Raw genomic sequence first — 10,764 nt, 5'->3', positions numbered from 1 at the left:
TGGAAAAATCACCTGAGCTGGAAAGAATGCCATTTTAAGCACAGTAGGCTGTATCTGTATTGTGAGATGAAGCTTGGAATTGTTCAGTTAAGTATTTTGCTAATCCCTTTTAGTCTTGGAGATGTTGAGTAATGAGTAATACTATCTACTGTTTTGGGGGTAGTCTTTAATCAGTGAGACAAAACGAACTAATATGCTTCATTGTGAGATGATAAATACACTTTATAGTATGAATTATGTGCATTTTTTATGTATAATTGCATAGAAGATAAATTGCATAATTGGTGGCCTAAACAGAGGGGAGCTATCTATCTTTTTTTTTTTATAGAACTGGATGCCTATAGTTAATTATTTTCTTCACATTCTAGACTAAGGCTGATCTCTGACAAAAATAATCACTATTTTTCTTTGGGACATGAATGTCCTTGGTGTAAATATTTGCTTAAAGAGATTGAGAGAACAGATCACAAGAACATGAAGGTCTGAAATTCTTTTCACTGTAAGCTAGAGGAAAGTGCGAAAAGGAACTGGACTAGATCTGACATGAAAATGTCTGGCAGGACAATCAGTGAACCACACATGGTTCTGATTAAGGCCGAAGGTCAGACTAGAAATTGTGCTGTCAACTATTATGGGTTGGCTTCCTGCAGCCAGTGTCTGTATCATATTTTGCATGGTGGGAAATAGATCTTTCCTAAATACAATGCTTGTTCCTACCATCAGACTTCTTTAAGGAGGAAATGTGGCTCCTAGGTAGAGAAGGCCAGCCTTTTCTCTGGCTGGGTCTGGGGAAGAGTGAGCACCTATGGCTTGGTAAGGAAAAGGTAGTGTTGGAGGGATTCCTAACTTTGGGAGGAGTCATTCTACAACACTAGCCAAATGAAGGATAAGGAGAAAGCTTACTGGGGGTAGGGAACGCTTTGGGGTAAAATGTTGCCAGTAGATTCTAGGGTAGTGATAACTGAAATTTTGTTTTAAATAACCGTCTTTTCCTATGTTGTAGTCTCTTTTATTTATTTATTTATTTATTTATTTTTTGTAGATAATTATTTTTTATTGAAGGGTAGTTGACATACAGTATTACATTACATTAGTTTCAGGTGTACAACATAGTGATCCAACATTTATATACATGACAATGCTAGGTACCAGCTATCACCATGCCAAGCTGTTACAGTATCTTGACTATATTCATTACATCCCGGTCACTTATTATTTTACCATTGGAAGTGTGTACCTTTTTTTTTTTTTTTTTTTGTGAGGGCATCTCTCATATTTATTGATCAAATGGTTGTTAACAACAATAAAATTCTGTATAGCGGAGTCAATGCTCAATGCACAATCATTAATCCGCCCCAAGCCTAATTTTCGTCAGTCTCCAATCTTCTGAGGCATAACAAACAAGTTCTTACATGGAGAACAAATTCTTACCTAGTGAATAAGTTCTTACATGGTGAACAGTACAAGGGCAGCCATCACAGAAACCTTCGGTTTTGCTCATGCATTATGAACTATAAACAGTCAGTTCAAATATGAATACTCATTTGATTTTTATATTTGATTTATATGTGGATACCACATTTCTCTCTTTATTATTATAATTTTTAATTAAATGCTGAAGTGGTAGGTAGATACAAGATAAAGGTAGAAAACATAGTTTAGTGTTGTAAGAGAGCAAACGTAGATGATCAGGTGTGTGCCTGTAGACTGTGTTAATCCAAGCTAGACAAGGGCAATAAAACATCCACATATGCAGATTTCTCTCAGAACAGGGGGGGTGAGGTTCTAAGCCTCACCTCTGTTGATCCCCAATTTCTCACCTGATGACTCCCCTGCGACTGTGCCTGTCTTAGGTTGTTCCTCCCTTGAGGAATCTTACCCATCTCTGGCTAACCAGTCATCTTCCGGGGCCATACAGGGAAATGTAAAGTTGGTAAGTGAGAGAGAAGCCTTATTGTTTGAAATGGTTAGCTTTTTATTTCTTTGCATATTTATTCCCTGTAGCTTTATGCCCAGCATTTGTCTTGAGGTATCTTTACCACTTGGAAGAATTATGATACTCAGTAAATTGGATATGAGGCACGAATTCTATTTAAGGGTTGTAATTAGGAAGGAAGAAGAAGAAAAGCTATAGAAGAAGCAGGCGGCAGAAAACATGGGAAGATTGATTATTTCTTTGACATATCTTCTTGTAGAGTAACTTCAGCATGTATAGGTTTTAAGCTACTACTTAAATTGCGCACACACATTAACATAATAGGAGTATAGTTACATAACCAAAGCATACCTGTAATTACCAGCCATCTCCAGTGAAACCAAGAAAACCAGTTAGGCACCCTAGGCATTTGTGAAAACTTATCTATGATATGGTGGATATTGTCCAACTGAACTTGAACAGTCTGAGAGAAATCAGACAAATTAAAACAACCCATTCCTGGGGACTGTTCTCATCCCATATGTTCTTTTAACAGTAGATAGTCTGTAGTCGTAAGATTTTGGAGCGCTACAACTTATCTCCTTCTTCATTCCAAAGGCAAGTCCAGGAACTGGTGGGATGAATGCAGCTACAACTGCAGCATCGCCTAGATCTTTGTTGAGCCCTCTAAATTCTTTAGCCAAATATTGATCAGCTCAAGTGTGTAAGGAAATTGCCTGAGGCTACAGAAAAAAACCACCTGAAAAATTAGTGGGAAGTTCTCACATGGTCAAAACTCCTGGATAAGAGACAAAGGGCAGTTATTTACTCTCTGCATAGCATAGCCAGAGTGTCAGCACCGTTGAGCTGGTCCCCAATTCTTAGTTCCCAAAAGGTGCTGTAGAGAGAGTCAGATGACACCGCACATGCATTGTTGTGATAGGAGAGGAACCTGGAGCTTAGGGACCACGAATATTTTATAATGGGTGGTGTGTGTCTCCCTTTGGTCTAGAGGGAGATACTAACTTATCCTTGAAGGTTGCTATTCAAAATCTTTGAAAAGATTATATGAACAAGGGGAAGTGCCTCACTTGCAAGATATGCAGAAATGCACTGTCTGTCAAAAACTTAGAACAAGAGTATGTATTATTCCAAATACATACTGTTCCCTTTTAGGAGCTGTAAACTCAAAGGCTAAGAGGGGCCATACAGGAGTCATAAGTGAGTTAATTGGGCTTAGTGGTATTAATAGGGAGTGGAGTATTCTGTAGTGAAGGTGAATTCAAGAGAGCATGCCTGCCCTCCAACTCTACCTCTTGAAGACATTCAGATTCAAAAAATTAAAAAAATATGGTGCCTGCCAAATGAAATATGGTCACTGTTAACACTCAAAGATCAATGCCAACTCTTTATTTACACATTCGTGTTTGTATACTTTCTACGGTTTTGAAAAAATTGACTTACTTATCATTTTTAAGTTGTCTTCTTTAATTTATCACCATAAATATGACACATTTACCTTTTGATAAAGTTAGGTAGGAAATAATAAACATTTTATAAGAATTGACTACCTGAAATATATATTTAAGATTATATGGTTTGATAAATTTTGTTTTAATACCTAATTGAATAAAACATCACTTATTGGTAGGTTTTAGTCAGTGTATCTAAAAAACTTTGGGAGTCTCACAAATACTCAATTTATCCAACAACATGGGTGAAACTTAAGGGCATTATGTTAAATGAAATAAGTCAGAGAAAGATAAATCTTATATGATCTCATTAGTATGTAGAATCTAAAAAAGAAGACAAAACACAAAATTGTGGTTATGGAGAATGGACTGATGGTTGCCAGAGGTGGAAGGGTGGGCCAAGTGGGTGAAGGGTACAACTTTACAGTTATAAAATAAATGAGTCCTGGGGATGTAATGCACAGCATGGTGACTGCAGTTAATGTTTCTGTATAGCATATTTGAATGTTGCTAGGAGAGATCTTGAGGATTCTCATCAGAAGAAAAACAATTTAAGCATGTGTGGTGATGGATGATGATGGATGGTGGTGACCGTTCTGCAATGTATACATATATCTAATCGTTATGCTGTACACCTGAAACTGGTATAGTGCTGCACGTCAATTAGACCTCAATATAAAAAAAAGAACCTTAAAAAATTGTGACTGCTCTACTGGTCTCCAAACCTCTCATAGTTCCAAGAGATGAGGTATTTCCTTTAATCTGGTCATTGATCTGATACTTTCATTCTTGTGTCTTTGTCTGAGATTCTTTAAGGCCTAAATCAAATGTCTCTCATAATTCAGATCTCAACTCCAATATCTTTCATCAGAGAAGCCTTCTGAAATCTCTCAGTTTTGGTTAGGTTACTTTACTACATGTTGTCACAAAATTGTCTTCTTTCAGAGCATTTATTTCATTTACAGTGTATTCATCATCATGATTTGAGATGACTTCTTATTTCCTCACAAGACAATAATCTCCAGGAGAGTAGAGATAATGTTTGTTTTTGCTACCATTGAGTCCTAGCAGCTGCACAGCACCTGAAAAATAGGTACTCAGTACATATTGTGGAATGAATAAATGATGCCCTCAGGGCATTACCTTGAATTTGAAAGATCTTCAGTTTGTGTTTGATAGTTAGCTGGACTTGGGGACCACTGCTATAACTACATTGTATGTGATAGAGGTTCCTGCTTTATAAGCTGGCCTGGGTCAGTGGGTGGAAATATGACAGAATTTGAAAAGCCAGGTACCATTTATTAAGTGCTGTGTCCACCAAGGTTCTTAGTTGCTAACTATAGGAACAATTCTGGTTGGTTTGAATAAATGATCAAATTTTAAGGGTTGCCTATGGCATCACTATGTAGACTAGGGAATCAAGCTCACAGTGGTGCAAATAGGAATGATGTGTAAGATCATTTTGCAGAATTTGTCTACTGAAGACATTACAACTATTGTTCTCATCACTAGATGCTTCAGCTTCCTCTGCAGTTTTCAAATACCTCTGCTGCAGTTGCCGCAGGAACTTTACTCGCAATTTCAGTCACTACCACAGAGAGTTCTGGATGGTCTTTGCTACTGGGCTGAGTTGGGTGTTGGGGGTAAAGTCTGATCAACTGAACCTAAGTCATGGGCTCATATTCTAGATGCCAGGGAGGATGGGAAAGCCACATTTTTAGTTCCCATAGTGTTAGGCAGGAAAACAGATATGAACAGGGTGGAAAGAGAATAAGGCCAGTAAAACCCACTAGAAAGGACTCAAGGAGTTAACCAATTAAAAATAGAAAGCTCAGAAGGCCAGGAGTAACTTGGCCTAGAAGTTTGAATACTCCCCAGATGAAGAAAAGTATCTCAGCGTAGCCTATGTTTTCACTGTGTCAATTAGAACATACCATTGTAAGATTTACTTTAGCACCTGCTAAAAGGCCCAGCTTATTCAGGAAGAATTCTGTCTTAAAGCTAAGATTGCATTTTAGTCAAATGGTCAGTGGCTCAGCCCACCTTGGAGGCAGGGCAGACAGTCTTGTTTGATATGCTTCCAGACAGAAGCTGATATCCTGGAAATGAATCAAAGCAGTACAGTATATTTCTTGGGTTGTTAAAAAAAAAAAAGAAACTTGATGTCTTATCAAAGATGAACATTCTGGGACAATTTGACCGGTCTGCACCTGGCCCTGTGTCACATTCCTGAAAATCTTCAACCACCTATAAAACCCCAGACCCTAAACCTTTCAATGCGCTCCTCTCTCTGAGGTCGCATTGAGTATAGCCTTAAAACCTTATCTCAACCTTTCAGCACACCTCTTCTATGAGGTAACTCACACTCCCCTTTCTCTTTAAAGAGAGTGTGCACTTGCTCTCTTTAAATAAAGCTTAAACCTTTCAGGGCACCTCTCCTCCCTGAGGTCGCCTGCACTTTTCTCTCTTTAAGTAACTTTAAATAAAATTTTTACTCTGCTTCATTACTGTGTCACTGTCCTTCAATTCTTTGTTGCAGTGGGGACAAGAATTGAGGAAAATACTCAACACTCCCCCAACAACAGGGTTGGGCTCTGCCTTACCAAGAATCCTAAGGAGAGGGAATTTTACAAACAGTGGAAAGTTTCGGACACCAGGTGGCTAGAAAGAATGATAAATATCACCTACAGAACAGAACAGCAGCAGACTCACAAACTCCAAGAAGGGACTAGTGGTTACCAAAGGGGAGGGATGGGGGATGGTAGGTGGGGAGGGAGGGAGAAGGGGCTGAGAGGTATTATGATTAGTACACATGGTGTGGGGGCATCATGGGAAAGACAGTGTAGCACAGAGAAGACAAGTAGTGACTCTGTGGCATCTTACTACACTGATGCACAGTGACTGCAATAAAGTATGGGGGGGACTTGATAATAAGGGTGAATGTAGTAACCACATTGCTTTTCATGTGAAACCTTCATAAGAGTGTATATCAATAATACCTTAATAAAAAATTGTAATAAAATAATAATGAATAAATAAATAATAAAAAAGTCAGCAAAAAAATGTCACATATAAATGCTTATTGCAGATTATGCTAATTGTTGACTTCTTCTTCCTTTGTTATGTCTTCATAATTCTATTTGCATAGCCCTTATCACATTCTACCCTGTGTAGTATTTTCTTACTCTCCACCTAGAAAGGAATTATGTGTATTTATCCTTGCATTCCTCCAGTAGCCAGTGAACTCTTATTTATAGTCAGGTGGCAAGAGGTTTGTGGTAGTCAAGATTTGTAGAGAACCTCCTATTGAGGTGTGCTGAGAATGGCTGTAAATTGAATTAAATTTGTGATTCGAGCCACTGCTATCCAAAATATTCTGATTTGAAAATTCTTTAACCTAGAATTCTCATGTAATGTTCAATAAATCAAGTCCTGATACTATCAATAATAAAATCTTGAAATTCTGAAGATTAAATGATTATAGTGAATGTTTCTAGAACAATTCCCTCTCAGACACTTTAGTTGCATCAGTAATAAATGATCAGAATTACCTTAATTAACACTAAAACAACCATTTACACTGTCTCTTTCTTCTGATGCCTTTACTTTGTATCACATTTATTCTTTTTGGCTGAAGTGAAAAAGATCAGTTATCCCTCTAGTTTTTAGTGTTTAACTTAAGCTTGATAAAATACTTAAACGTGGGTACCAAGTGAAAAATGAGGTTGCTAAAGGTTAATGTTTTAATGCTTTTAATAACTATTAGTGCCACTTCTGCATCTTGTCAAAATGATACAAGTTCATTTTGGCAGGACTCAGAACAGCTGCTAACAAAGAATTACTTGATTTAGTTAAAGAAGAAGAAAAAGCCACTATTCTCTTTTATGGATAACTTAAAAAATATCCATTCTAACTCAGGCATTAATATAAAAAGAAGTGCCAAGTACTCATAAACACTACATTAAAAATGTGAACCATTTTTTATCCTTCAATGAGAGTCCAAGACAATCTTACAATGAAAGCCCAAGCCCAAGCCAGTGCCCCATTACACAAAACAGACTGACAGCACAAATCACATGCATTTCCATAATATTATGCCAAACATAATATTCATAAGAAAAGGGGAGTTGTAATGATAAAAAGTCTTAGAGCATTTAATTCTATATGTTAAGGTACATTTATGCAAAACATCTGGCAGTCTAAAACCAATGGCCAAATTTCCAGGTAAAGAGTGTCATAAACAGTGACTCAAAAATTCTCTCTGATATTATTCAGTTCTTTAATTCATGCAAAGGAGATTCACCTGGCTATTTAAACCAGGCACTTTTCTTTGTCTTATAATAAGGACCGTTAATAGGTACTCATATACCTCTGCTAATTTGGAGAAAAAGTAGTTGTTTTTCCCGTCGATTTTCATTAGTATTATGGAAAAATATTGGTCAGTATTTCCCAAATTCTCTAGGTAGGAAACCTGTAACTAGAACACTTTAGAAAATTTTCCTGCCCTTGAAATTGAAATTGTTATAAGATTTAATTTCCTCATTGGTTTTTGTATTAATATGGTGTAAGAAAATGTATAATGTAAAAGCTGAATGAGGAAGCTTCATAAAATATTATTTAATGCTAACTAGAGGCCATGTTTTTGGAGACATTTCTTTATAAACCAGTGCTAATCAATAAGATTTCAAAAATATATTGCTGTAAATATTTAGAAATGTCCCTGCCATTATCACAGATTACTGAATTCTGAAAGGTCTGTACTACATTAGTGTATAAGACAACATAAAACAAGGAAAATATTTTAGAAAAAGCATAAACTTTGGGTTTAAAAGCATTTATTGAATATCTCCTATGTGCAAGTTGCAGTTTTAAGCACCAGGAAATAAAAATGAACATGTTCTCTGATTACAAGGTATACATGATTAATTGGTTCAATTAATGTGAATGAAAACAATTACAGCCAAGGGAGATAAAGTACCAATAGATGCATAAACTAAGTGTCAACTAATAGTGTTCAGTTTTCCCCCTACAAAATGAGAATAAATAAATCTTAAATTCAATATAGAAAGTATAAGATAATGAAATCCTTAATTGAGTATTCTAACTTTCCTTTTGCTAGAGTTGTTACTTTCTTACATATTTATTTTTAATCTCTGGATAGTTAGCTCAGTTGGTTAGCATAGCAGTCATTCATTCATTTATTCATTAATAAAAGAAATACTGAGCACTCATTATGAGCCAGACCCTGATAATGGGCAATGGGAACACAATAGTGAAGAAGATAGCCACCGACTGAGTCTAATGAATAGAAATCAAAACAGATGACGATTGAATCACCCTATGAGCCTTTTCTTGCTCCATAGCTATAGTTGACCCTTAGCCAGAAAATCAGTAGAACTTTAACATTCTTTTTGGTTGCTTAATATGAACTCCAACTATAGAGACTTGCTTTTCATGTTTTTAAATTGAGATGAGATTGATGTAAAATAAAATTAGCCATTTTAAAGTGAACATTTCAGTGGTATTTAGTACATACGTGCAGTTGTGAACTAGAAAATAAACTCAAAGAACATGCTCAACTGATGATCAGCTATTAGCATTATTTATTTATATAAAGTTTGCATCTCATCTTTATTCCTTATTATCTGAATTAAAATATTTAGAATGTAATTTCTAAATAATAGTTTCAAATTTATATAATATGAAGGGATTTTATAAGGGACTAAAGAGAAGAAGAGATCACAACACTGGAGCATATTCTCCTATAAATCACTTAAAACTTTGTGGCATTTTCATTAAATCCTAGTAGAGCAATCTTTTAGGATGTTTAAACCTAGTTTTGTTTTTGGATACACAAACTGATAATTTTGCTTTTGCAATCTCATAAATATATCTTAAACTAAGAAATATGTCTTAAATTATCTCCTATTCTTTTTTTCACTTATCTAAAAATTGGGTAGGATAGAAAATAATGTCTCTAGGGTGGCTTGATTAAATGGGAATCTGATTTTATAATTTATAGACATAAATAAGCAGCTGAAAATTCAGCTTTCCATATCAGTAGATAAAATAATTACTCTTGTATAAAAAAATTTGGATAACTATGCCAAGAGAAATGCTGTAGGTCTTCAGGATTCCTTCATAATAAACAGAAAACAACAAAATAACTAGAATACTCTTATAATTAGTTGCAGAAGATTTTGAAGAGCTGTTACTTTGCCCAGATCCTATTCTTTGTTTAAATTTTGTTTGACAAGCACTTTATAAATGATTAGAGGAGGTGGTTTCTGTTTCATTAAATGAAGCTGATAATGGTTAATTACAAGTGGAATAAACAGTTCAAAACCAGATCAAGAATGAAAAGCCCAATTATGTAGAAATGATCCAGCTGTACTAAAAATGATTTCCTTTACTACTGAAAACCTCAAAAATGTTTTAAAACACTTGAGAAAAAAACCAGCCAAACCACCTATCTTGTAACTTTATTTCTTACTGTTTTGTTCAGAATTTAAAGCCACATCTAGCTTAGTTTTCAAACTCAATGAAACAGCTCCAAACACAAAATAGAATTCAATTGATCTTAACATAAAATGAAAATCAGTAGAACTTTAACAGACATTCTTTTTGGTTGCTTAATATGAACTCCAACTATAGAGACTTGCTTTTCATGTTTTTAAATTGAGATGAGATTGATATAAAATAAAATTAGCCTTTTTAAAGTGAACATTTCAGTGGTATTTAGTACATTCACAGTGTTGTGCAGCTACCACCTCTATCTAGTTTCAAAATAATTCATCATTCCAAAAGGAAAGCCTACACCCGATTACTCCCCATTCACCCCACCTCCAACTCCTGACAACACCAATGTATATTCTGTCTCTAAGAATTGATCTATTCTGGATATTTCATATAAATGGAATCACACAAAATGTGACCTTTTGTGTCCACATTCTTTTACTTAATATTTTTGACACCCACACTGTAGCATACATCAGTACTTCATTTGTTTTGGGTGTTTAATAATATATCATTATATGGTTACACCACAGTTTGCTTACTCATTTGTCTGTTGATGGACATTTGTATTGTTTCCATCTTTTGGCTGAAGTGAATAGCGTCTCTAGAAACATGTATTTGAATACCTGTTTTCAGTTCTTTTGGGTATGTTCATAGGGTAGAATTGCTTGGTCATATAGTAATTCTATGTTTAAGTTTCTGCATAATCACCAAACTGTAACACTGAACCATTTTATATTCCCATCAGCAATGTACTAGGATTCCAACTCCTCCACATGCTCATCAACACTTATTTTCTGTTTTTTTTTTGTTTATAGCTAGGGAATGTGAAGTGGTACCTCCTTGTGGTTTTGATTTGCA

The sequence above is a fragment of the Manis pentadactyla genome, chromosome 4 (assembly GCF_030020395.1).
Source record: "Manis pentadactyla isolate mManPen7 chromosome 4, mManPen7.hap1, whole genome shotgun sequence".
Taxonomy (NCBI): Eukaryota; Metazoa; Chordata; class Mammalia; order Pholidota; family Manidae; genus Manis; species Manis pentadactyla.
This window is presented reverse-complemented; position numbering follows the sequence as displayed.